We start from the raw sequence: 23616 nt of genomic DNA on the forward strand, positions 1-23616 counted from the left end.
TGGCCAGTTTCTTCAGTAGAAGTATGACTTAGTTGGGCAACTAGAGGCAGTGGCTCTGTGGTCCTAATTAGTTGGCAGTGATATCAGGAATGCTCAGCTTGCCTGACTGCAGTGTGCGTTCCTATTAACTATTGGAAAGTTCCCTGGGGAGAAGGTCTCAAAGACGACTTTAATTGGAAACTTTAGGGTAGCAAACATTTTTTTTACCTATATCCCTGCAGTGGACCTAAAGTTAATACTCAGGCAAATAAGCAACTAAAATGAAGTTCATGCTTTCTTAAGTAAATAAAGAAATTTTAGTTGTTAATGCACTTTATAATTTATGGCATAACATGATCACCTTCGGTTTTGAAAAGACCATTAATTTTCTTCTTTTAAAATAATCTTTGATGTTACTTATTGTTGACCTTTTTATCATATATCATGTAGTAAACACCAGTTCTGTTTTTCTGAACAGGTTTCTAACAACCCAAGTTTGTGCTGACAGCTTGTATGAAAAGAACAAATATTTGCTTTTTATTTCATGTAAATATTGCATGCTGTCAAACAAGACGGCCTTAAAGAGGCTAAGATTTTGTCTTTCATAGCTCACCAAGGGACAGCTAATCTATAGCAGAAATAATTTTAAATGTAGAACTGCTGTGTGGAAAATATAGACCTCCCACTGGTTGAAATGACATTAGTAGAAAAAAATTTAGCTGAAAAAGGTTATGAAACGTTTATTTTGTTGTACAGCTTAAGATATGTTGGGCATAGAATAAAAACAGAGAAATGGTTTGAAAGACTGTTCTAACAGCTATTACTCTCTATGAAATTAGATGAGGGGTATTATAACACTTTAAATAGACATATATGAAATAATATAACTTTATACTAGGACAGAGTTAAATTTAAAAAAAAGTAGACTTATTCTGAATAAGACAGATGTTCAGTTTTCAAAGTGAAGGAACCCATTGAACCACCATTGGGTTCTTTGATTTCTTTCAATTCTTCTGTCGCCTGTCCTTTATGGCCCATGATAAGGTAGGCTGAGGTACACCGTTACAGTTGCAGTTTTGCAGCAGACAGTGAATGGAAGAAAACTGCTCTTAAAAGTGAAAACAATGTTGATCCCAAGGATGCTACTGGACTCTACACCATGGAGGTTTAAGCTAGTATGTGAAACTCATTTGCGGATATAATGGATACCAAACTGAATATGAAATATTCATGACAGAGCCTACTGCTTCTGTTTGGATTCGTGCTGCCTGCCATTTTAGGTGGGCTTGGGGACTGACGCCCCCCTCGTTCCCTTCCCATTTCACGATGCCCACTGTGCAGTGTTACTGGATGTGTCAGCTGCAGAGCCACCTCACTGTTCCCCATTTTCCTTTATACAATGAAGAATTAACTGTTCGGGTACTGTCATCTGCCTCATACAATGCACTTTATAACACAGAAGGAGAATTTTAATAAGACCTCCAAGGGGTCTGCTGCCATTTTCAGAGGGACGATTTCCTACAAAGGAAGTGCATGGAAACTCCCCAGAGAAAGCTGTTGAAAACACCCCCACTGAGAGGAACCGGTGTCATCCCATGTTATTGTCTACCTGTCACCACAGCCCTCGCATGATTCTGACAGGCTGCTCCTTCCTCTTGTAGCCAGGGCTGCTTAATGTCATTTTCTTGGTTGAACATCTTTATTTCTGACTTGTTACAAACCATTAACTAGTTTCCAGGTTTCAATGTCCTGGCTACTTTTGACTAGTAAGTCATTTGGCATAACAAGGTTTCCCTTTATCGTCTTGCTAAAGAAAATCTCTACAAGAAATGATCAATGTTCCAATTTTTCTGAGTCCTAGCAGATAGGAAGTGCCTGTCATCAGATGCAAGGCATCTTTTCTAAAAGCATATTCTAGTTCATATAATAGAACTTGACAGACACTCTAGGTAACCATTGCGCTGTTTGTAGAAGGCTTCAAACAGATTTAGGGGAAAAGCAGAGAATTTTACAAACACATGTGCTTGTGAAGATCTCAAATAAACCTAACAACACTGTTTTAAATGAGATGTCTTAGATGAGCTGTTTCCAAACATATAATTCTTTGAATATATTTTGAAAAGCATTCAATAGTTGAACAGTTGTCAATCTTTATCAACACACTTTTAAAGCATTGGTTATATGTAGCATTGTTGAAATGAAGACTGGCTGCTTTGGACATTCATGTTTAAAATAATACATACAGACATGTAGCTTGATGACATGTTGCTACAGCATTAAAAATGTAGGCTTTAGTTTGCTTTTGTGTAAAGCTACTCACACATGAAATTCATGTAACTAAAATTTTAATCTTTTCCCAAACGACTCCATATTATTAAAGTTTTAAAAGTATACTCCCACAAAAGTGTACTTAAAATGTTATGAGTTTATCTATTAATGAAACATAATGCTATTTAAATCCTAAAAGGAGTATTTATATATTCTTGCCTAATTAATAGGCGATGGAGATTTTCAGTTATTGACCTAGCAATTCTACTTCTGGGAATCTGTCTCAGCCACGTGGGTCAGCAAGTGTGTAGCGTGGATGTCCAGCGTAGGTGGCACTGGCTTTTTTAATTGTGAAAAATCTGAGAGACCTTAGCAATGCATTAGTAGGGGCATTGGAAATGGGCCTCCCCATATCCATAAAATGGAACACTCTTGTTTAAAAAACAAGCTCCAGATGAATGTAGGAGGTGCCCTCATGTATTGCTGAGTGGAAGAAGCAAGGTGCAGCACAGTCTTTCAAGTGCAATGCCACTCTCGAGGGTAGAGGGGATGACCTCTCCTGTCTTGGCAGGAGCTTGGAAAACAGTCTGGAAGGACACACACCAGACAGGCCCTGGGTGTGAAGCATGGGGGAAATAAGAGGAAAGGGCTGGTTTTTGCTTTCCCCTCCATATTACTCAAACTTAGATTCTCTAGTGTTTATCGATACTGTAAGTTAACACTCTGATTAAATAATTTTAAAAGGAAATCTCATGTCATGGAAAGGATCAGATGAAAAGAGATAAATGTACTTGAAATTTCTAACAAAGTAGCATAGCTTCCTTCCATTCAGTTAACTCTGGCACATGGAGTATTTTTGTCTTGATGCATTTTAACAAACAGGATCTCAAAATGTGGGTGCACATGTTGTCAACCTCAAATGGATGTCACTCTAGGCAGCGGCAGTGGTCCTCAGTCCATTGGTTTCCTGGTGCTGTATTTCAAATCAGCTCATAAATTATTAATAGTACATGTGTAGGTCAGAGACACACTAACCCTGACAATCATTCTATAATATTCTCTCTTTAGCATTAGAAGAGAAGAGAAGGGAGTAATCAATATGCAACATCAGAGGTACATCTCACATAGATATGGTATGTGCACTTAGAAAAAAAAGAGTCAGATCTTTACAAAAACCTGTCAGCCTGGCATTAATCTTATATTATGAATAATGTGGCTATCTATGAATCTTTAATATTTTTAAATGATGAAATTGTATGGTATGCTCTACCAAAGCAAATTTGATAAAATGTGAGAATGGTTTGATCAATGAAGATGTTGATATACGTGAATAAAAACATTTAAACCTCACGCATTAAAATGGAAGAAGCAACAGCTATACTTTGACCCCAGAGTAAATTTTTAGCTCAGATAAATTGAGTTCTACCATTAGCAATAATGTCTAGAAAGTATTCTTTAAACAAGTTATAAAATGATTGTTTGGTTAAAACCATCATCCCTCAAGAAAACACACCTCTGGTAATGTACTACTAGCAACCAGTATGGTGCTGGCTTCAAGCTCAAAATAAAAATCATGTTTGAAAATTCCTAACAAACACACAGATAAATGTTTCATATATAGGATACAGCAGTGCTCATGAAAGATTGCGATAACGATGGTTTGTTAGAATGCTGTTATATTCATTTTTTTCCCCCATGAAGGAATCCTGGAATAATTTGTTCCAGGTTTAATTTTCAATGAAAGCAAAAGTAGATCAAGAACTTGGCTTATGAAATTTGCCTAATGAAGAAATTTTAATCAGTGCTTGTTGAACTGAAGATAAAAATATAGTTTGTTTCTACAGATTTGAGGAGAATTAACATGTATCTGATTGTTAATATTTGATTCTTGTTTAATTATTTATGATATCAAGGAATGAATCTGTCAAGTAAATAATGAAATGCGTACATGCGGCATATGTAATTAGGTTAGGTGCATAAATCCAAAGTGTTCACTTTATAGTTGTCAGTGCAAAATTTATTAATAATGAGAAATGTTAAGTGAAGAAAATTCTTAACACAGTCTACCTCATTAGTGTGGATTATAGCAATTGTTGGTTAAAAAAGAAGAAAGGGAATAAGGAGAGGGAGAAGAGGAAGAAAAGTATCAGCTAGGCTTCATTTTTAGTTGTGTTTTCATGGTTTAAAAATGTTAATGAATGGGAGCATATTTTATTTTTTCCTATTTAGAAATGTATGATTTGAACAAAGGTGTTATGGGTTTGAGTGAATGCTGCAAAACAAATAATTCCATATTGAAAGAGGAGAGGCTCTGGGTTTCCAAATCCAAACAATTATTCCAGGGTAAAAATTCGACCAACATTTGAGAAGTAAAAACCTACTCCCATCTTGAGATTTGGACTTAAACCCACGGTGAGGGTGACCAGATGGCCAGCAGTGTGTCCTCAGCGTGTTCTTTCTTCATGGGTTGGGTGAATAGGGTGGGGAAAGAAGCACCTTGCAAGAAGGTCCTTGAGCTCCAGCTTTGTATGGGATACTGGGGAGTAGCAGGTGGGACTTCTGGGTATGATGGGTTGGAGTTTAGAGGACACAACTGCCATCCCTGAGGAGTCAGTGCAAATTCTGACCAGGGAGGGACCTGGCTGAGTGGGTGTCACCAACTCCTGTTAAAGAACCTGACTTGCTAACCTGCTTAGAGTTAATGCTGCCCTTAAAGTTAATCACTAATAGTGCTGTGTGGCATAAAGGGCGATCAACCAACAAACAAGAGAATGAGATCCCACTCTGCCATTAACTAGCATGACAACTTCCAGAAAGTTCTCTAGACTCTCAGTTTCTTCATCTATCAAATGAGAAGTCTTTTTTTTTTTTTTTTTGTGGTGCTGGGGATCGAACCCAGGGTCTTGTGCTTGCAAGGCAAGCACTCTACTGACTGAGCTATCTCCCCAGCCCCACGAGGAGTCTTTAATTCTGGATTTAGTGCTCTATGATTCACAGAGATGGAGTTGTAATACATTAGATTGTGTGCAAGCCATTCCATGGGTGTCTTGATAAAAAGAGGGGAGGTAATGTATGTGCCAGTGCTTACCATCTGATGGATGTTGTTTCAGAGGCACTGATGGATTTTTAGAAGATGGAAGATACACTGACATGGCAAGGCTTGTCTGTAATCCCAGCAGCTCAGAAGGCTGAGGCAGGAGAATCATGAGTTCAAAGCCAGCCTCAGCAATTTAGCTAGGCCCTGAGCAACTCAAAGAGACCCTGTCTCTAAATATAATGCAAAATAGGGCTGGAGATGTGGCTCAGTGGTCCAGTGCCCCTGAGTTCAATCCCTGGTATCCCAAAACAAAACAAAAACAAAACAAAACAAAATCTTTTCTTGCCTTACATGTATAAAAATTAAAAGAGAACTTGAAGTCCTATTCAGGATAAGGAAGTGACATTACGAAACAAAGATTGTATGTTGCCATTTTCCTATCTGCTTTGATGAAAAGAAGGGAATGGCTGCTTCATAATTTCACCTTCAGATGCGTCTGGAATTTACAGGCTTTTGAAAAAGTGAATAATCTGTTATCAAATTATTTGCTAAGTCAAAGGAATTGTTTGCTATTTTTCTGCTTTAATTCTGAGATATCTACAAATGAAAGAACTAAGCCAACAAGCTTTTGGATGGTTTATATGCAGGAACAGAGGACTAAGAGACTGGCTGAAATTTAGCTTTTATTTTGGCATTGCCTGTCCTATTCCCTTCTCTGTCACCCTGCACTCCTCTCCCTCTATATAATCCAAGGGAAAATTCTAATTGATCTCTAATTAGGATAATTCCACCTCCCCTGCCAGTAAAATGTTTTGAGAGTTCAGTTCTGGCCAACTGGAGACACAAAAGACTCTAAGGAGTTTCTGGCATAATTTTCCTACTCTTAAGAAATTTGAGCCGGGCACAGTGGCGCACAGCTGTAATCCTAGCGGCTCAGGAGACAGAGGCAGGAGGATCATGAGTTCAAAGCCAGTCTCAGCAATTTAGCAAGGCTCTAATCAACTTAGCAAGACTCTGTCTCAAAATAAAATATAAAAAGGGCTGGGGATGTGGCTCAGTGCCCCTGAGTTCAATCCCATGTATTCCTCGTAAACCACCCCACAACAAAAAGGAATTTAAGATAAGAACAGTTCAGTTTTGTTGTTGTTGCTGTTTTTTGGGGGGTTGGGTTTTGCCATGTTTTAAAGCAATGCCTGGAACTATGGCAGCCATTTTGAGATTTGAGGAAAACGATCTAGCACAAGGTCAATGAGCTGAGGGTGGCAGAATGGAAAGAAAGAATGTGGGTCCTTGACAACATTAAATATTTCTGAGCCACTTGATTAACCAACCTTGTTATCTACCATCTCAGGACTTCCCGTATGAGATACTATATATTTCTCGCTGTTGAAGCTAGTGGAGACAAGTTTTCTATTACTTGAATAAAAGTTATTCTAATACAAGTGAGAGGTTTAAGAAGCTTTATCACATCGAAGAGAACAGCTCATTCTTAAATTGGAAATGAGGTTTATACAATACTACATGTAACATTTTACGTGTTTGCATGATAATAGTCAAGTCCTCCAATTGTTTGGAAATGTGCCTTATTTAAGTAATATTGGATGTCAATAAATAAAACATATGGTAAATACTGCTAAGGACAAATGCTAAATAACTCAATATTAAGTGTCACTGTATGTGAGGAATGGGAAAAGTTTCTTGAAAAAGGTGTTTTTTTTTTAACTTGAACTTGAAAGGATCCATAGTATTTGAACAGTTAGAGATGAAGTTCAAAGGCATTCCAGAGAAAGTGGGCATTCAACACACTGTAGTATTTGTCACAGAGGGGAAATGCAATAGTATAGTTTGGGGTATGTGGTGGTGGGCAAACAAGGCAGGTGCTGGGGTCAGTACAGATCATGGAGGGTCTTGCTAAGGAGTTTGGGCTCCTTTTCCTCAGCAGTGGGAAGCAGCTATTTGAGCTAGTCACCATGTATTGACTCCAGGTGAACTAATAGAACATGTAGTACCTACTTTATATATTTAAATGAAAAGTGTGCATGATTTTAATGAAACAATAAAAACTCATCTCCCATTCTAATTTGGATTCTGTTTTAGAGCAGTTGCCAAGGGAAACTAGGACGTGACTGTTTAAGTAGCCATCATTTCCCAAAAGGTTTAAAACTAGATGGAAGTTCCCCAGAGAGAAGCCTATAGCCAGTAAGCAACATTTCAAAGACACACACCTGGGTGTGTGGGTGCAGGATGGTGAGATGTGGGGTCTGACACTTTGGGAGGAAAAGATGACCTGCTTGTGCAGCAAAGAGATGTTGTCCTGAGGGAAAAGGAGTGGGAAAAACTGCTGTGCTAGTCAGCAAAAAAAATTTTTTTTTTTTTTTTTTTTTTTTTTTTTTTTTTGTACAAGGAATTGAACTCAGGGGCACTTAACCACTGAGTGATACCCCCAGTCCTTTGTTGTATTTTATTTAGAGCCAGGGTCTCACGGAGTTGCTTAGGGCCTCAGTAAGTTGTTGAGGCTGGCTTTGAACATGTGATCCTCCTGCCTCAGCCTCCTGGGAGGCTGGGATTACAGGCATGTGCCACCTTGCGGTCATTAGTTGGCTTTTTGTCACTGACCAAAATACCTGACAAGAACAATTTAGAGGAGGAAAGACTTATTTTGGCTTATGATTTTACAGGTTTCTGAGTCCATGACTGGCCAGCTCCAAGGTAGAAACATCATGGTGGAAGGGGTTGTGGGAGGAAAGTTGCTCAGCTCAAGGCAGCCAAGAAGAAAAGAGGGAGGGACAGAGGGGGTGGGTTGGAGACACACATACACACAAACACACACACACACACACCAGAGAAAAGAAAAACCTTTCTTTCAGGGCACACTCTTGGTGATCTACTTCCTCCAGCTATACCCTACCTACCTGCAGTTACCCCCCACCCAGTAGTCCATTCAGCTATCCATGGATCAATCCAGCCAAAGGATTAATCCACCGATGAGGTCAGAGCCCAAATCACTGTTTAAAAGCTCCACCTCTGAACCTTGCTGCATTGGGGATCATGCTTTCAACACATGAACTTCTAGGGGAAATTCCACATCCAAAGCACAACAGCAGTTTAGAGTCTTGAACCTGAGTGAGATGTAGGTGAGCGCAGGAAGAGAAGCTGGAAGCACCCAGGCATGTGAAACAAGTAGACACTGATGAAGAGAAGAAACAGAGTGGGGTAGAGAAAGGACTGAACTTGGCAATCTTTTCATTTATTACTTCTTTATATGTTCTCTTGTTCACAGAAGGAATTACCTTAAGTATATCCCAGAATGAACACCAGGCTGCATGAATTCATGAATAATAGAGATAGGACTAGAATATGGTTTTCCTCACCTCCAGTGCACTCACCTTGGCAGTTCTCCACGAAGGGTAGCTCTGTTGCCTGGCTCCTCTGTGGTTACCAGGTGGGCTCTACATCACCCAACAGAAAAAATGGCATCGCTTCTACCTGTCTCTTACAGAACAAGAAAGCATTTCCCAGAACTCCCCAGCAGATGTCCCACATGTGGTGTTGGCCTGAACTGGTCATGTGCTCTGTAGCAAACCAATCCCTGGGCATGGGAATGGGTTGGCTGCAACAGATTTAGACCACTTAGAATTTATCCCTGGCCAAGGTGGGAGAGGGAGGAATGACTGGGGATGGGGGAGGGATACAGGACTGCAGTATGAGCTACAAAAAGGGCCTAGAAAAGAAATATTGCTGAGTGGTTGAGAACTCAGATACCTTCCTAGCTGGGTTACCTTGGTCTCCTTGCAAGGCTTAACTAAACCTCAGTTGCCAGGAGAGCAATCGGGTTTGGTGACAAAAGTAAGACAGGTGAAGTATTTGGCAGTGCCTTGTGCCTGGTGTGTCCTCAAAAAAATGTGCACTCTTATTTTTATGGTGCTGCAGCAGCAGCTTTTATTGCTATTGCTAAAAATGACCTAGTTCCTGCCGTCTAGGAGTTCACAAGGGGTCTATGTGTGCTAACCGGAACTGTCACAAGGTAGAGGTGACTTCTGCCAAGGAGCGAGTTCTCTTTTTTCTGTACCAAAGAAGAAAGGTTCTTGTAAAGACTGATTTCTTTCAGCTCAAGACTTGCCTTAGTTTCCATCTAAGGAACCGAATCAGATTTGGGACTTGGCGGGTGGGTCCCGTACGGTGCCTCAGCAGCCTCCTGGGGGCGGCAGGACGCTAAGGCCCGGGGAGCAGGGAGCAAGCAGCACGTTCCCTTTCTCTCCTTGCTCAGTAAAGGAAAATGGGGCGCTTTAGGTCCATCCAGTTTGATCACCCTGGGCTTGGGCGTGCCCGACCCGGAATAGTGGGGTCTAACCTATCAGGGTTCAAGGTTGCAAATGGAACCCACCGAGTACCCTAATATTCTGGCCTTTCCTTAGCATTAATTGGATAACGGAGTCAAGAAGCAGGACATCTGCTTCACAGCGACGGGCAAACCCTAGTCCACAAGCAGCGCTGGCCCGCCCGCGCGACCCTCTCCCTTCCCGCCCCCGCCCCGCTCCGCCTTCCGGCCCGGGCGGTGCGGGCGGGCCCGGCGGGAGGAGGAGCTGCGGGCCGTTCATTATGTTGGACAGCGGCGTGTCTGCGCCTCGGGCTGCCGGGCTCCCGGGGCCTCCGCCCGCAGCCGGCGGCGGAACGGAGGCAGGCGGCTGAGACGGGCGAGCCATTTGCATTCCCCGGCAGTCATTTTTATATGCGGAGGTAATGAAGTTGTCAGCGGCACCCCGAGTGTGGCAGAGCCTGATATTCAAATCGACCTGCCCGTTTCGCCTGCCTCCCTTCCGTCCCCCGCCCCACCGTCCCGCGAGTCCCGGGAGGAGCGGCGCCTGCCCCGCCCCACGCCGCCGCCGCCGCCGCCGCCGGCGGGCCCGAGTCCCAGACGACCGCCGCGCCGCGCCCGCCTCCCGCCCCTGCAAGCCTGCCTTGTCTCGCCGGCCTCTTTGTCTCGGTCTCCCTCGCCAATCTCTCCCTCCCGCACTGTGTCTCCGCAAGACTCAACCTCAGATATCAGCGACCCTCCTAGGTCTAGTGACTGCCAGTGACCCCTCGAACTCTGAGACGCACGCTCCGCTGCCCTGCCGGCGACACATTTAGGGGCAGCGAGGCCACCACCTTCTCCCTCCATGCCATGCCCATCCCCTATCCTTTCCCCCAGCAGCCAGCCCCTGCTCTACATCTCCATCTCCAAGAAAGATGACCTAAGACAGGCGTTATCGCATGGGCCTAACGTAGTTTTCTTCCCTCTTTCTGAATGCATATTTGTGACTATTTTTAATGATAATAAAAACCAAAACATACCCATCTACTCAGGCTGCTAAGAAAAGGCTGTCGCAGCGTTGGCGAGGAAATGAGGTGGAAACATAGACACGCACTTGCCTTGAGATAGGTAGTTGAAAGGAGACAATGACCATTAAGCTCCTGGGATTCATTTCCCCAGGCTCCACAGCTGGGCTGCCCACCCAGACAGTCCTGGCCACAAGGGACTTGCAATGTGGCTGGTCTAAATGGAGATGTTTCCACGTGGGAAAAACACTGCATTGTAAAGAGGACTCAGTAGTACAAAAAGAATATAAACTGTCCCAGTAAACATTTTAAAGTGTTGATTGAACAATGAAATAATATTTTGGATATGTAGAGTGAAATCAAATTATAGTATTATAATTAGTGAAAGTTTCTTTTTATAGTTAACAATGTGCCTATGAAGGACATTTAAAATTTCATATGCAATTCACATTCTATTTCTATTGGACCATGCTGGTCTGGAGGCTGAAGACCCAGGGAGCTTTCTAGCTCTACCCCTGCCCTTACCTTCCTCTGCAGATGGTTTGGAACAGGGAAAGGATAGAGGGAACATCTTGGATCTTAGGCATCAAGTTCCCCAGGCAGATAATTAGGAAGTAGTTGGCTTTGTATGGATAACCCCAGCAACACTGAGCAGAGGCAGTGGCTTACATTGCAAGACTATCTGTTCCTTTTCCCTTTTTCACTGTAAAGAAACTCACACTCCCCCACAGCCAAGCTACAATTCCATAGACCAACCGTCCGTGTGTGAAGTTGGGCCTCTAGGAGTGTTTTGTGCCTTTTAGGAGTTATTTGTTGCACACTAAACTTGCTGACATGCCATTTAGAAAAGTGAATACTGTGTATGCACTGTAACAACTATTTCATAAGTATTTTTGGTGTACATTGTTCCTCGGCAAGCTCAGGCTGTGGAGTAAGGGCTCCCGGAGTATGCATTGACACGATGCGCTGCAAATGATCCAGGCATGGGGGAGTCCCTGAGTGTGCATTGATTCCACACACGACCATGGCTCCTACAGGGCTTTTATGGTACAGCTTGCCAATGATCCATGCATTAAAGATTCCCCGAATACACATTGACACGATAGACTGGAGTTGTTTGGGTCTATTGGTGGCAATGATCCGGAGATAATGGTGGTATCTTGAGATTGGAGTGCTCATGGTCCTAATAACAGAACCAGAACTGCCCCAGTTAAGTCCCACAGGGTTCATGAGTCTTTGACCTCCTGCATCATGACATTGTGGCATCACTAATGTTTGTTGATGTTGTGATGGATGCAATGCAGTTAGCATTTCTTTTCCCCACATGTAGTGTTTATAACTCGATACCTGGGTTGGAGTTCTGTGTACTTGTACTTTCATCTGGTTAATCATAAGCTGAAGACCTGGGAAAGGTCATATTTAAGGTGAAAAACACTTTGGGGAGAATAAACTTGGGGATACATATGGTAAATAATCTCTATCTTGAAAAAGCCTAGTGGCTAAACTAAGATAAGGAAAACAAGAAGAAGGTGGTAAGATGAAGACACTTCTAAATATCATAAAAGTAATAGTCAAATAATTCAAGCACTGCACAAGTACATGAAACAAAAGAGAAAATTCACCCTCCTTTTCTTTCTTCTACACCACCCACTGTTGGAACCACTGTTGATGTTATTTTGTATATCCATCCAATAATTTTTATGCATATACAAATATATGCCTCTACTCTTTGTTTATACAAATGAGTAATGTTAAACAGTATTCTTCAATGTCTTGTACTTGCAATTAATAACATGTTGAACATCTCTCTCAGCACATTTAGATCTGTTGCATTCTTTGTACTGATTGCATGGAATTCCAAGGCATGGATGTAACAGTTTTTAAATGCATGTGATTTCAACCAATACTACAATGAATATTCTCATACATTTGCATTTTAAAATTCACATAATTATGTCCATGAAATAAATTTTAAGTGGTGGATATGCTGGGACAGAGAGAAGTACATTTAAAATGTCAATAGTATTGCCAAGTTAAACATCTTACACACCAACTAAGTGTTGTGTGCTTATTTTCCTATTGTAGTCCAAAATGGCATTTTATCACAGAATGCTTCTAATGTGCAAGAATTTTCTCACTGAATTCTCTGCTCAGCTTTATGGTGAGAACCCAACACTGGGGTCTCAGGTAGATTTAGTACAGAAGTCACACTGCAAAGTAGGAAGTCCTGTCAGTCAAGATAAGAAATGATTGAGCCACAAATCATACTGAAATTAGTTGAATATTGGTAAAACCTGCTAACATGGGAGAACTGGAATTAGACCACATTAATTCATCTTTCAGCAAATATTTGTTGAAAAGTTATAAACAGTAAGAGTTCTCTGTTTTCATATTATCAAAAACTTTGTGCTACCCTTTGACTTCTAAGGAAATTTTAAATTTCTCATTGGCCAGGCCTTGCTCCAGATCAATGAAATATCAAATTTGGTTCAGTCAGGAGTCCCCCTTGGAGGTCTTCACCAGAAGATGATCTCATAGGAAGCTGTTTTGGAAATCCCTAATACCAATGTGTGGGAAAGATGACGGGGCAGTCCTTCTGACTTCTTGCTTTCCTTTGTAAAATTCGAGACTGCAAATAGTGACCTATTGGGCTGGTAAGACATCCTCCTTTAATAATTCAATGATTTCACCAAACTCCCTCATCACAGGTGAGTCACTGGTCATAGAAGACCAGGAGATCCAAAAGTACCCATCTGTAGCCATGAGCACCAGATGAAAGTAATGTTGCTTGCTTGTCCACAACTGGTAAGATGTCACTGTAAAATTTTTTCATAACCATTTACCAAGATTATTGACACCATTGAATAGTTGCAGAGCTGATATTTCTGGAACTATATTGTGATTATGGGATTTGGCTCCTTGTTTAAGAAGTTTGGGAAAGAAGAAAGTTCTATCTCTCAGAATTAGTGTTCCAAAAATGTTTATGAGCCTATCATCTAGCAAAGTAACTGAACCATATCCAGGTGATCAGTAAGGATTGACTAAGTGAATAAGCGAAGAAGGAAAGGGGACCTGATGTTGAGTAAATGGTAAAAAGCCTGCAAAAAGTTTTAAGTTTAGTATGCATGAAAAGAGAAATGACTGTAAGCCTGAATATGTAGGTGATAGGACCTAATTACTTTCACTAATAGTAAAAAAAGAGGAAAATTTTAGAAAAAAATGACAAATTTCTTAGACTTTTATACCCTTTGAATCCAGACTTGTCACTAATTAACTTAAACTTTCAAGTTCTAACCTAGCAAGATAACTTTAAGTCATGTGTCCCTAATGAACTGTACTAGTGTCTCAACCCTTAAAGCCCATGAAGTCCCCAGCATTGAGGTGGCCATTCCAAGTTTATGAAAGAATCAGATTGTCAAGATGGAGCAGGAAGATTCTAAGAAAGAATCAGATTTATTTTTCCATCTTAGAAAACATGTGGCATCTTTGGCAGATGAGATTCACACTGAGTTCCTCTGTCACTTAACGAGGAAGATCCTTCCATGGGTCCTCATACCATGGAGCTGCTGAGAATTCACTGTGATACCTTGGTATTGTTTTCCTGGCACAAAATTTAAGAGATTGTGAAGATAAAATCTAGACAATAAGTTTCCTTTGGCAACAACATGTTAGCATCTGCTGACCTTAAGGAGTCGCCAACGCTATAAGTCAGAGAAATCAATTTTTCATTGGCCAACATAGCTGCTTTAAGAAGCACTGGTATTTAGATGTCTCCTAGTAATTTCAGACTTCCCAGTGTACTTCTTTGTAGGTTAAAATGTTCTATGACTTTATATATTACTAAATAGTCTTTAAAGCAAGATTAGTAGACTTGACAATGTTAAATTTTAAAGGCAAAATTATCTACCCCCAAATCAATAAAATGTCTCTTATTCTTAAGCACATCCAATTTTGAGAATCCCTGTCTATTTCAGGGTTGTGATTGTGTGATCTAAAATTATTGCTGGGTTCCTTTAAGTATTGGAAATAACTTGTTGGAAGAAATAAGTATGTGCAACAAGTGCTTCTTTTTAAAAACAAAAATAGCTTTATTATTTTTCTCAGTAAGAAAAATGTTCTATGTTCATTGTAAAAATATCAAGCAATGTAAGACTATAGAAAAGAAAGTATTTTATATATTCTTTTTAATATTAGTGATGTTAACCCTTTTATCATTTGTTGCAAATATTTTCCCCATATTATTATTTGCTCATTTAATTTTTTCTTAATTATAGGAATTTTACATTTTTTTATAAAATAAAATTCATCAAGTTTTTCTCTTTTCATTTCTGGCCTTTGATTCATGATAAGAAAGGCTGCCATTTTTCCCTGAGTAATAAAAAGCTTCATCTGTTTTCCCATATTACTTTTACATTTAAATTGTTGATCCCTCTGGAATTTAACTCAATGTAAAGAATGAGGCTGGGGTCCAGCTCTCTGTATTTTTTTTTTTTTTTTTTCCAAATGGCTAGTTAGCTTTTTCAAGACCATTTCTTGAATAATTTCTTATTCCCACTGATATAGCATGCTCCTTTGACTATGTACTAAGTATCCACACATGCTTTCTGGGTCTCCACTATGGTCATTTGATCAGTCTGTATTTCTGCAGCAGCACCACACATTTTAATATCTTATTTCTATTCATTTTAAGTATTTCCTGGCTATTCTTAAATGTTTATTCTTCCAGATGAACTTTAGATTCATTTTTCAAAATTCCCAAAACTCCTATTGGAATTCTCATTAGATTTGTATAATTTATACAATTTATATTTAAATAAATTTGTAGATTAATTTGGGCAGAATTATTTTCCTTCTCCCCTTTTTTTATGGTACCGGGGGTTGGGAATTGGAACTTACACGTGCTTGTCAATAGCTCGGCTATTGAGCTGCATCCCCAGCCCTTTTTGGGAGAATTGGCATCTTCACAATTCTTAATCTTCTTATGTGGGAGTAAGACTTGATTTCTTTGTTTGAACATTCATCCTGTGTGTGTGTGTGTGTGTGTGTGTTTGTGTTTTTTGTGTGTGTGTGAGAGAGAGAGAGAGAGAGAGAGAGAGAGAGGGAGGGAGAAACAGATCTTTCCTGTTCTTCTAAAGTTTATGGGAATTTCACAGTCTTGTTGGTTTATAATTAACCACATAGTGCTTAGGTATGTGCTTAGATAAGTTACCCCCAGGTATCAAATGTGAGTTTGGAGTTGGATTGTTCTGGTGTTAGGGAGTTGATCTGCATAGAAATCTGTTTTAGAGACAAACCCAAGTGGATCTTTGATACTGTTTTCATGTTGCCATAGACCTTGGATAAAGTCTTCTCTCTTAAGTTTCTTCCCCTGTCTCCTATCTGTAAAACAGAAAATCTCGAAGGAATTTGTAAGCATTAAATTACCTAATGTGGGGCTTACCACTTAGTGGGTCATCAGGTATGGGAACTGCTTAGTCACATTAACAGGAATTTAGTCAAAATTCCTTAACAGTGTTGAGATTCCCTGGACTTTTCAAAGAAGTAGTCATACCTGGCAAATTAAAAAAAAAAAAAAAAATTCTCTTACTAAAGGCACTGTTGTAACAGCAACCCACTTCCTAAATGATAGCACATTTTAAATTGTCCAATGGCCTTCAGATTCTAGCACCATCTTTGCTGAAAGGCTAGTCCCAGCTACATCACAATGGGAGGCCCATTTTGTTCTTCTTACCCTGTTAATTAATGACCAACTGGGGAGCTGGAGGAGGGGCTTCAACTTGGTAATGGCTTAGAAAAATACATCTGAGGTACACAGACCATTTGGAGTACCCAGTTAAGAATGATTTGCCACATACGGGAAAGCTTTAAGAAGACTTTCACAAACATGGGTATTCAGCTCAACTGATATCGTCCCACATTCTTAATGGCATAATCACCAACGTAACCAATTCAGCATAATGGCCTTTTAATACAGAAACAATTACTTTGGATAATAAAATAACACTTTAATTTGCTTGACACCAAATTTGACCTATGTGGATCATCTGATGGTGAGGTGAGGGGAAGGGAAGCCTGTTGATTTCTAAATACATTACAAAGCGATAACATAATGTACTTCAGGCCTGGGATGCTTTAAATGGCTTAGCGGAAAAATAAAATCGCAATCAGAATAAGCTATTGCTTTGAAATTTACCAAATACTTCATAATTTGGGTATTGATTTCCTCAAGTTTCCCTAGGGAGAGATAGCTAAACCTTAGAGTTGATGCACTTTGATTAAATTTATTCATTTTGAACACCTACTGTGGGAAGTGCTATGGGGGATAAAATCAATCAGCAAAATTTTATAGCGTGAAAAACAATCCTGTGTCCTGGGAGGGAAACAAACTACATTGCTCCACCAGAGTAACTCTTTATATCTATCTTTTGTTATTGTAAACTGTTACGATTCTGCTTTTAATCAAATTGTTTTAATTTCCTAAGTGTTTTCCAATTCTTGGGGAAGTAGGTGAGTTTTAAATCCCAAATAATTAAATGCTTCCACAAATACACCTCCTGCTTCGATGAAAGAGGCAGCCATCTGTATACTTGGTCTCATGGGCTGTTGTTAGAAGCAAGAACTCTAATTTTTTTTTCATTTGAAAGGAGAATACTTGGGTCCAGTCTTGGGTGACTTGTGTCATATAACATCAGGGATTCAAAAAGCCTCACTCGATGTCTGATTCCAAAGCATGATTCCAAACTTGTTTTAGTCAGGTTTTTTTTTTTTTTTTTCCTTTTTTTTTGTCGCTGTTACCAAAAGACCCAATAAGAACAACACAGAGGAGGAAAAGTTTATTTGGGGCTCATGATTTCAGATGTCTCAGTCTACAGATGACTGATTCTATGGTTTTGGGCCTGAGATGAGGTAAGAATGTAATGGAGGAAAACAGTTCAGAGCATGGCATGAAGAAAGCAGAGAGAGGACTCTGCTCATCAGGGACAAAAGACATGTCAAATGTATGGCCCAGAGATGTACCTTCTCCTGCCACACCCTACTGGCCTGCGGTTAAGTTAATACATTCAAGTGGAGTAATGTACCAATTCGGTTAAGACTCTCATAACTCAATCATTTCACCTGTAAACCATCTTGCACTGTCTCACACATGGGCTTTTGGGGGACACCTCATATCTAAACCATAACAAAACTGTTTGCTGAAGTCCCAAAATGAATTCCTGACAGCTAACCATGTTTCCTGTTAAAAGGTGAATATTTCCTGGGATATAATAAAGGTTACCAGTAATTTACATTTTAGTGAGGATGCATTTGTAACAACTTTCTTAAGATAAGTAAAGGAGACATTAATAGACATATTACAGAAAAGGATTAATGCAAGTTGCTATCATTTTATAATTAAGGACAAAATGATTTATAAAGTTCTTAATAGAAGATTTTTATGTGTGAGAAGTAAGCTCATACTGAATATATAATTTTATATGCTAATCTTGTTTTCTGTTTGACCTATCATAGGTATTTTCCTATCAAAAATTATTTGATATTATCGTCCTGCCATGGACCAAAATGTGTGTCTCATTTCACCACCCCCTACCAAATTTACATATTTAGTGCTAACCCCCAATATATCTGTTTGGAAATAGGGCCTTTATAGATATAACTAGTGTTGAATGGGGTCATAAGGGGGAGGCCCTTATTGGATATGATTAGTGTCCTTATCAGAAGAGACACTATAGAGGCCACTCTCTCGCTGCTGTGTGAGGACACTTGGAGAAGGCAAATGTTTGCAAGCCAGGAAGAGAACTCTAGACAGAAATGACCTTGGTGGGACCATGAGCTGTGATTCTAACCTCCAGAGAAAATAAATATGTGATGTTTAAGATACCCAGTCTATGGTATTTTGTATTTTGAGTAATATATCCTCCAATGGTTGTACATATACTATTATTATTATTATTATTATTATTATTATTTGTTCTTCTACTCTTGGAAAGTTGCATCTTATTGGTTCATAACATGGAAGATGCTTTTAGGTCTGTGAACCACCTTTTAATAAAATGTCTTTGCTTCTTTGTTTGCCTTTTTCATTTGGGTATTTGAATGTTAAAACCTTTTTAGATATATGCATTCATTCCATGCTAAACCTTACCACTAATCACTGGTCCTTCTTGCCTCTTCAGGGTGAGGGGGTTGCAGATTAACTGTCCTAGATCAGTGCTATGCTCACTTTGGTCTGTGCCAGAATCTCTCTGTGCTGCTGGTCCACAATGAGACAAATATAGAAACTAAGAGGAGCTTTAGAAATCTTCCTCTGGATTGGAAGTTGCTGTACTAAGAAATGGTCAGGGGATGGTCTTTTAGGAGGAAGATAGGTCGAGAAGAACTGCCCTGGATCAAAGGGGAGAATGTAATCACCTGGGCCTTGAATCTCCAAACACTCACACAGAGGGGAATGCAGAACAGTGTTAAGTGACAGACTTTGTTGAAGCCCCAGCTGTCACCCTTATTTCTTCTGAGATCCTTGCTAAATTCCTAAAACTCCTTGTGTCTTGGATTCCTCATGTGTTGAAGTCAGGAATAACAATGCAATGAACTCTAGAATATGATCCTACGGAGAAAGAACTTAGCATATTGTGTTGCATGTACCAATAAATGGAAACCACTATCACTATGTCACTAGACAGCACCCAAGCAGAAGTTTTCAGAAGGTTTCCTTTACTTGTTATTGTTATAAAACAGAGCTCTTGAGTAGAGGCTTCCCTCTTTTTTATCAGCCTATCTATGGTCCAGGAGTTCTTTGTGTTTGTCTTCTACAAAGGTTGGGGCCACATCCTTTGTAGGGTTGCCTGGATCAGAGTTGACAGGTCAGGAAATCACAGACCCTCCAGAGCAACAGCCTCTGTTCCTTCCTGCCCTGCTACCAGCTTATTAAAAGCTAGGAGTGTTTATCTCACAGTTGCCAGATGCCCATCCACTTGGGATTGTCCTGAATTTTATTACCTTGTCCTGTTTACAATCCTCATGGTGGACACAGTGGCCTGAGACCAGGTAGAAGATGGGTGTCCGTGACATGCTCACATCCTGGCACACCAAGATCTGTTGGGTGTTTCATTCTGTGGCCACTGTTGACCCTTTCCCTACCCTGCTGGCTTGGTGGATTGGGAGGGCTGAAAAAGTGTCAGAGTTGATGTCAGATCTAGGATCTCATCCTGGCTTTGCTGCTGTGAACTTCAAGTCTCAGCCAGCATCCTCATCTGTGAAATGGGGACCCTAATAGCAACCCCAGGGTGTGACTGTGGCGACTGAAGGAGACAGGTTTTGGAAAGTGTTCTGATAAGTGATAAATGTGACCTCTTTCCTGTTCTTCCAGCATTGGGTGTCCTCTCTCTCCCACTGTGTGGTGAGCTATGTGTACAAGGCATTGTTCAAAGTGAATTCCCCACTAGAATATATTCTCCATAAAGGCAAGAAGTTGCCTGTTTTATTTATTGCTCTACTCCCAAGTTCTAGAACAATGCCTGGAGACAGTGAATACTTAATGTATGTTGGACGAATGAATTAAAGTATACTGTCACACTTCCTGCAGTCTCCTTTACTTTCAGCTCTAAGCAACGGAAAACCCTGAATCAACTGCTACAGTGGGAAGTTTGGAAATAGTTAGTTGGTTCAATTGATGGCTCACTAACATCATCCTTAGCTCAGGTTCTTCTTATCTTTCTTCTCTAGATGATCTCATAGTCATAAATGACTGATACTGTTCCAGGCATCACTTTTAGACATAGTCATAGACAGCAGAAGCAGAGAGAGCCTCTCTTACTTTTCTTACATATTTTTAATTGTGGAGAAACCTACCCCCAAAACCATCCAACTGAATTTTGCTCCCTTAGCCACATCTAAACCAATGCCAAACTTGGCCCAATTAGGATTAACTCAGAGTCATGTGTGGGAAGGGTAGATATTTGAGCAGATTCTGGCTTTTGTAAAAAGGGAAGAAGAGAGAAGAATGGAGGAACTTTGGACTGTGTAGAGGGAAATGGGGCAGGAGGGGATGGAGGAAGAAAGAAGTGGACTGAGACAGACATCATTACTCTATGTACATGTATGATTACATGAATGGTATGAATCTACATCGTGTGCAACCATAGAAACGAAATGATGTACCCCATTTGTGTACAATGAATCAAAATGCAGTCTGTAAAAATAAAAAAAATAATTAATAAAAAAAGGAAGGAGAGAGGGCAGTCAATAGTGTAAGATACACCTATTCTTCAGAGATAAATAAAAAAGAATGAGCAAAATTAAGCAAGTGCATGAAAAAGCAAGTGGCTGTGATACATGCAAATAAAGGGCTGGTGATAATAAGTGAAGAGGGAACTGTATTTTGAGGCATATAGGGAGAATTGAATCCTACTTAGGTACCCAAGTTGAACATAAATGTGTATTGGATCACCAACTGGTTATGTCAAGGAGATGCTTCAAGCAAGATGGCGCAGGGTAAGATCTATTTTGCATTGTTACACTATATCATGGATTAAATTAGAGATTCAGAGAAAACATAATTGTTGCAGCATAATCTCATTAAATGCATCCTCCATTAATTCAGAGCATGCACAAGTTCATTTGGCCAGGCCAGTGTTAACTTTGGTATTTTCTTTTTTTTTTAATTTTTATTTATTTTTTTATTGTGAACAAATGGGATACATGTTGTTTGTCTGTTTGTACATGGGTTAAAGGCATACCATTTGTATAATCATAAATTTACATATGGTAATGTTGTTTGATTCATTCTATTATTTTTTCCCTTCCCCCCCACCCCTCCCACCCTTCTTTTCCCTCTAAACAGTCCTTTCTTCCTCCATAACTTTGGTATTTTCAAGGGAAAAAATGTTTTGCAAAAGAAATTGAGCAGTTCAGGTAGGAACATAGAAAGCATGTGAAATTAATTTTGATATTCTAGCATATGAAATATCATTTGCAAATAATATTTATGTATTATTTATCTATTTCTTTAAACCCTGGAACATATATGTGACACTTAATGGCCAATGGTTAAAGGTATTGTATGCATTTGGTGTTATCCAATATGTCTAAAATACTTCATAATGCAAATTCCCTTAATGTATCCACTCTCCTTCCTGCAATTAGTTTGAATTTGTGAGATTTTCTTGAGTCCCCAGACCTCATTCAGATATCTGAGTCCCCAGTTCACATTCAGATCACAGGAAGCATGCCCTTGTTTTTGGTCCTGCTACTGTGAGGCTGTTGAGGCCAAGCTGTGCGCCCATATTTACTGGAAACAACATATGGCACAGAATCAGGCTGTGAAGCCTGGACAGCCAGGCCACCTGTGTTTGACCTGAGCCTGGCTGCTTGTTATTGGGTTATATAGTCCCTCCACACCTCAATTCTGCATCTGTAAAATGAGAATGATAGAAGAACTGATCTTATAGTGTTGTGGTAAGTACATAGTTAGCATATATTTGCTTCTTAGCATATATATATATATATATATATGCACTAAAGTTATGAGAACTTTATATATGCTAACAACATATATAATGTTTGCTGTTTATTATCATATTTTGAAAGCATGAATTCAGCATGAATAGACTGGATCAGAAGTGTTCTGATTCAAAGGACATTTTTTTAAATCAATTATGATTAGGTGTATAGCAAGTCAATTCTTTTCCAGGTCCCTCGAAATGCAGCATTTCCCTAAGTGCATGGGAAAGTCTGTTTAGCATGACTCTGACAGAGTAGCCATAGTATATAGAAGGTAAATGTCTAATGGGTTGCAATATTTTAACAAAATCTGTTATTAATTAACTACTCAATTCACTCTCAAGAAGTGTGCAATGATTTGATTCCAATGCATACTGAGGGACAATCTCACCTTTGCCTCCCACTCAGTTAAATGTAGTAGTATTGAATATATACTTCCAGCATACTAGGTTTGAACCTAGTTGTCTTTTGTTTAGAAACCATCATTACTTTGCCATGGAGTCAGAAGAAAATGCATTGAATAAAATAAATTTCTTCTGCATGAATTATTCCACCAGGGGTTAGGGGTGTGTCTGACTTTGGCAATGAATTGAGTCACCTTCTATTTGTGTTCATTGTTCTGGGACTTTGCCACTCTGCTAAGGCTGTGGATCTGACATGGGCATGTGAGTTGGACCTTGCATTATTATCCATATAACTCTGAGCAACCTGAACCTTCTGAGAATTGGAGAGATGCTTCATTTCCTACATTCAAACTGAGAGTGAAGGGAAAGCAATTGACTTCTTGTCAGTTCCTGAAATTCTTTCTACTCTTCCAAGTAGCAGGGCATTGCTTCATCTTTGGTTCTGGTTTAGTCTGTAGTAGAAAATCAGTTAGTTGTACACAGAACACAGCTTATGGAGCCCCGACCCTGAACTTTCTGGGAAAAGCCAGGAGCTTGGAGGGTTAGGAAAATATCAGGGTGGAGTCTCATTACCAGTTAGCCATGCCTTTCTGGCTCTTCTGTGAATCAATTCTTTTATTGATCCTTTCTGGGGTGAATTTGAGGCAAAAACCCTGCCTCTGAGTCCTAGTGCCCTCAACTTCTGATTTCACATTCTTATTTGAGACCTTCCATATACTTTTCTCTGGTGCTTATAACAAAATTAGTTCTCCTTTGTGCTTCTTTTTTCCTGAATGTTTGCAGGAATGAGTCAGATCTTCTTATAATACATGGGCAGCCTGGAGGAAAATGCTGTTATTTTAAGAACTAGTCAGGAATTCCTTTCAGGGAGGAGACTGCCTGCCACCTTAATGGAAGCATTTGGATATGAAGATAAGGCCCTCAGGAGATAGCCTGGATGGTCTGGGGCTGGGCTAAGAGATAGCAAACTGGTCTGTGGAAGACGTTTACAGTGGTTTGGGGATATGTGGGGAGCAGAGAGGAAAGAAGAGGGGAGCAGGAGGAAGTAAGGGAAAAGGCAAGATGGCGGCAAGTGGTGGGAACTGATGAGAGACTTGAGGAAATGGAAAGTCT

This window comes from Sciurus vulgaris (assembly GCF_902686455.1).
Source record: "Sciurus vulgaris genome assembly, chromosome: 8".
In the NCBI taxonomy this organism is placed as follows: domain Eukaryota; kingdom Metazoa; phylum Chordata; class Mammalia; order Rodentia; family Sciuridae; genus Sciurus; species Sciurus vulgaris.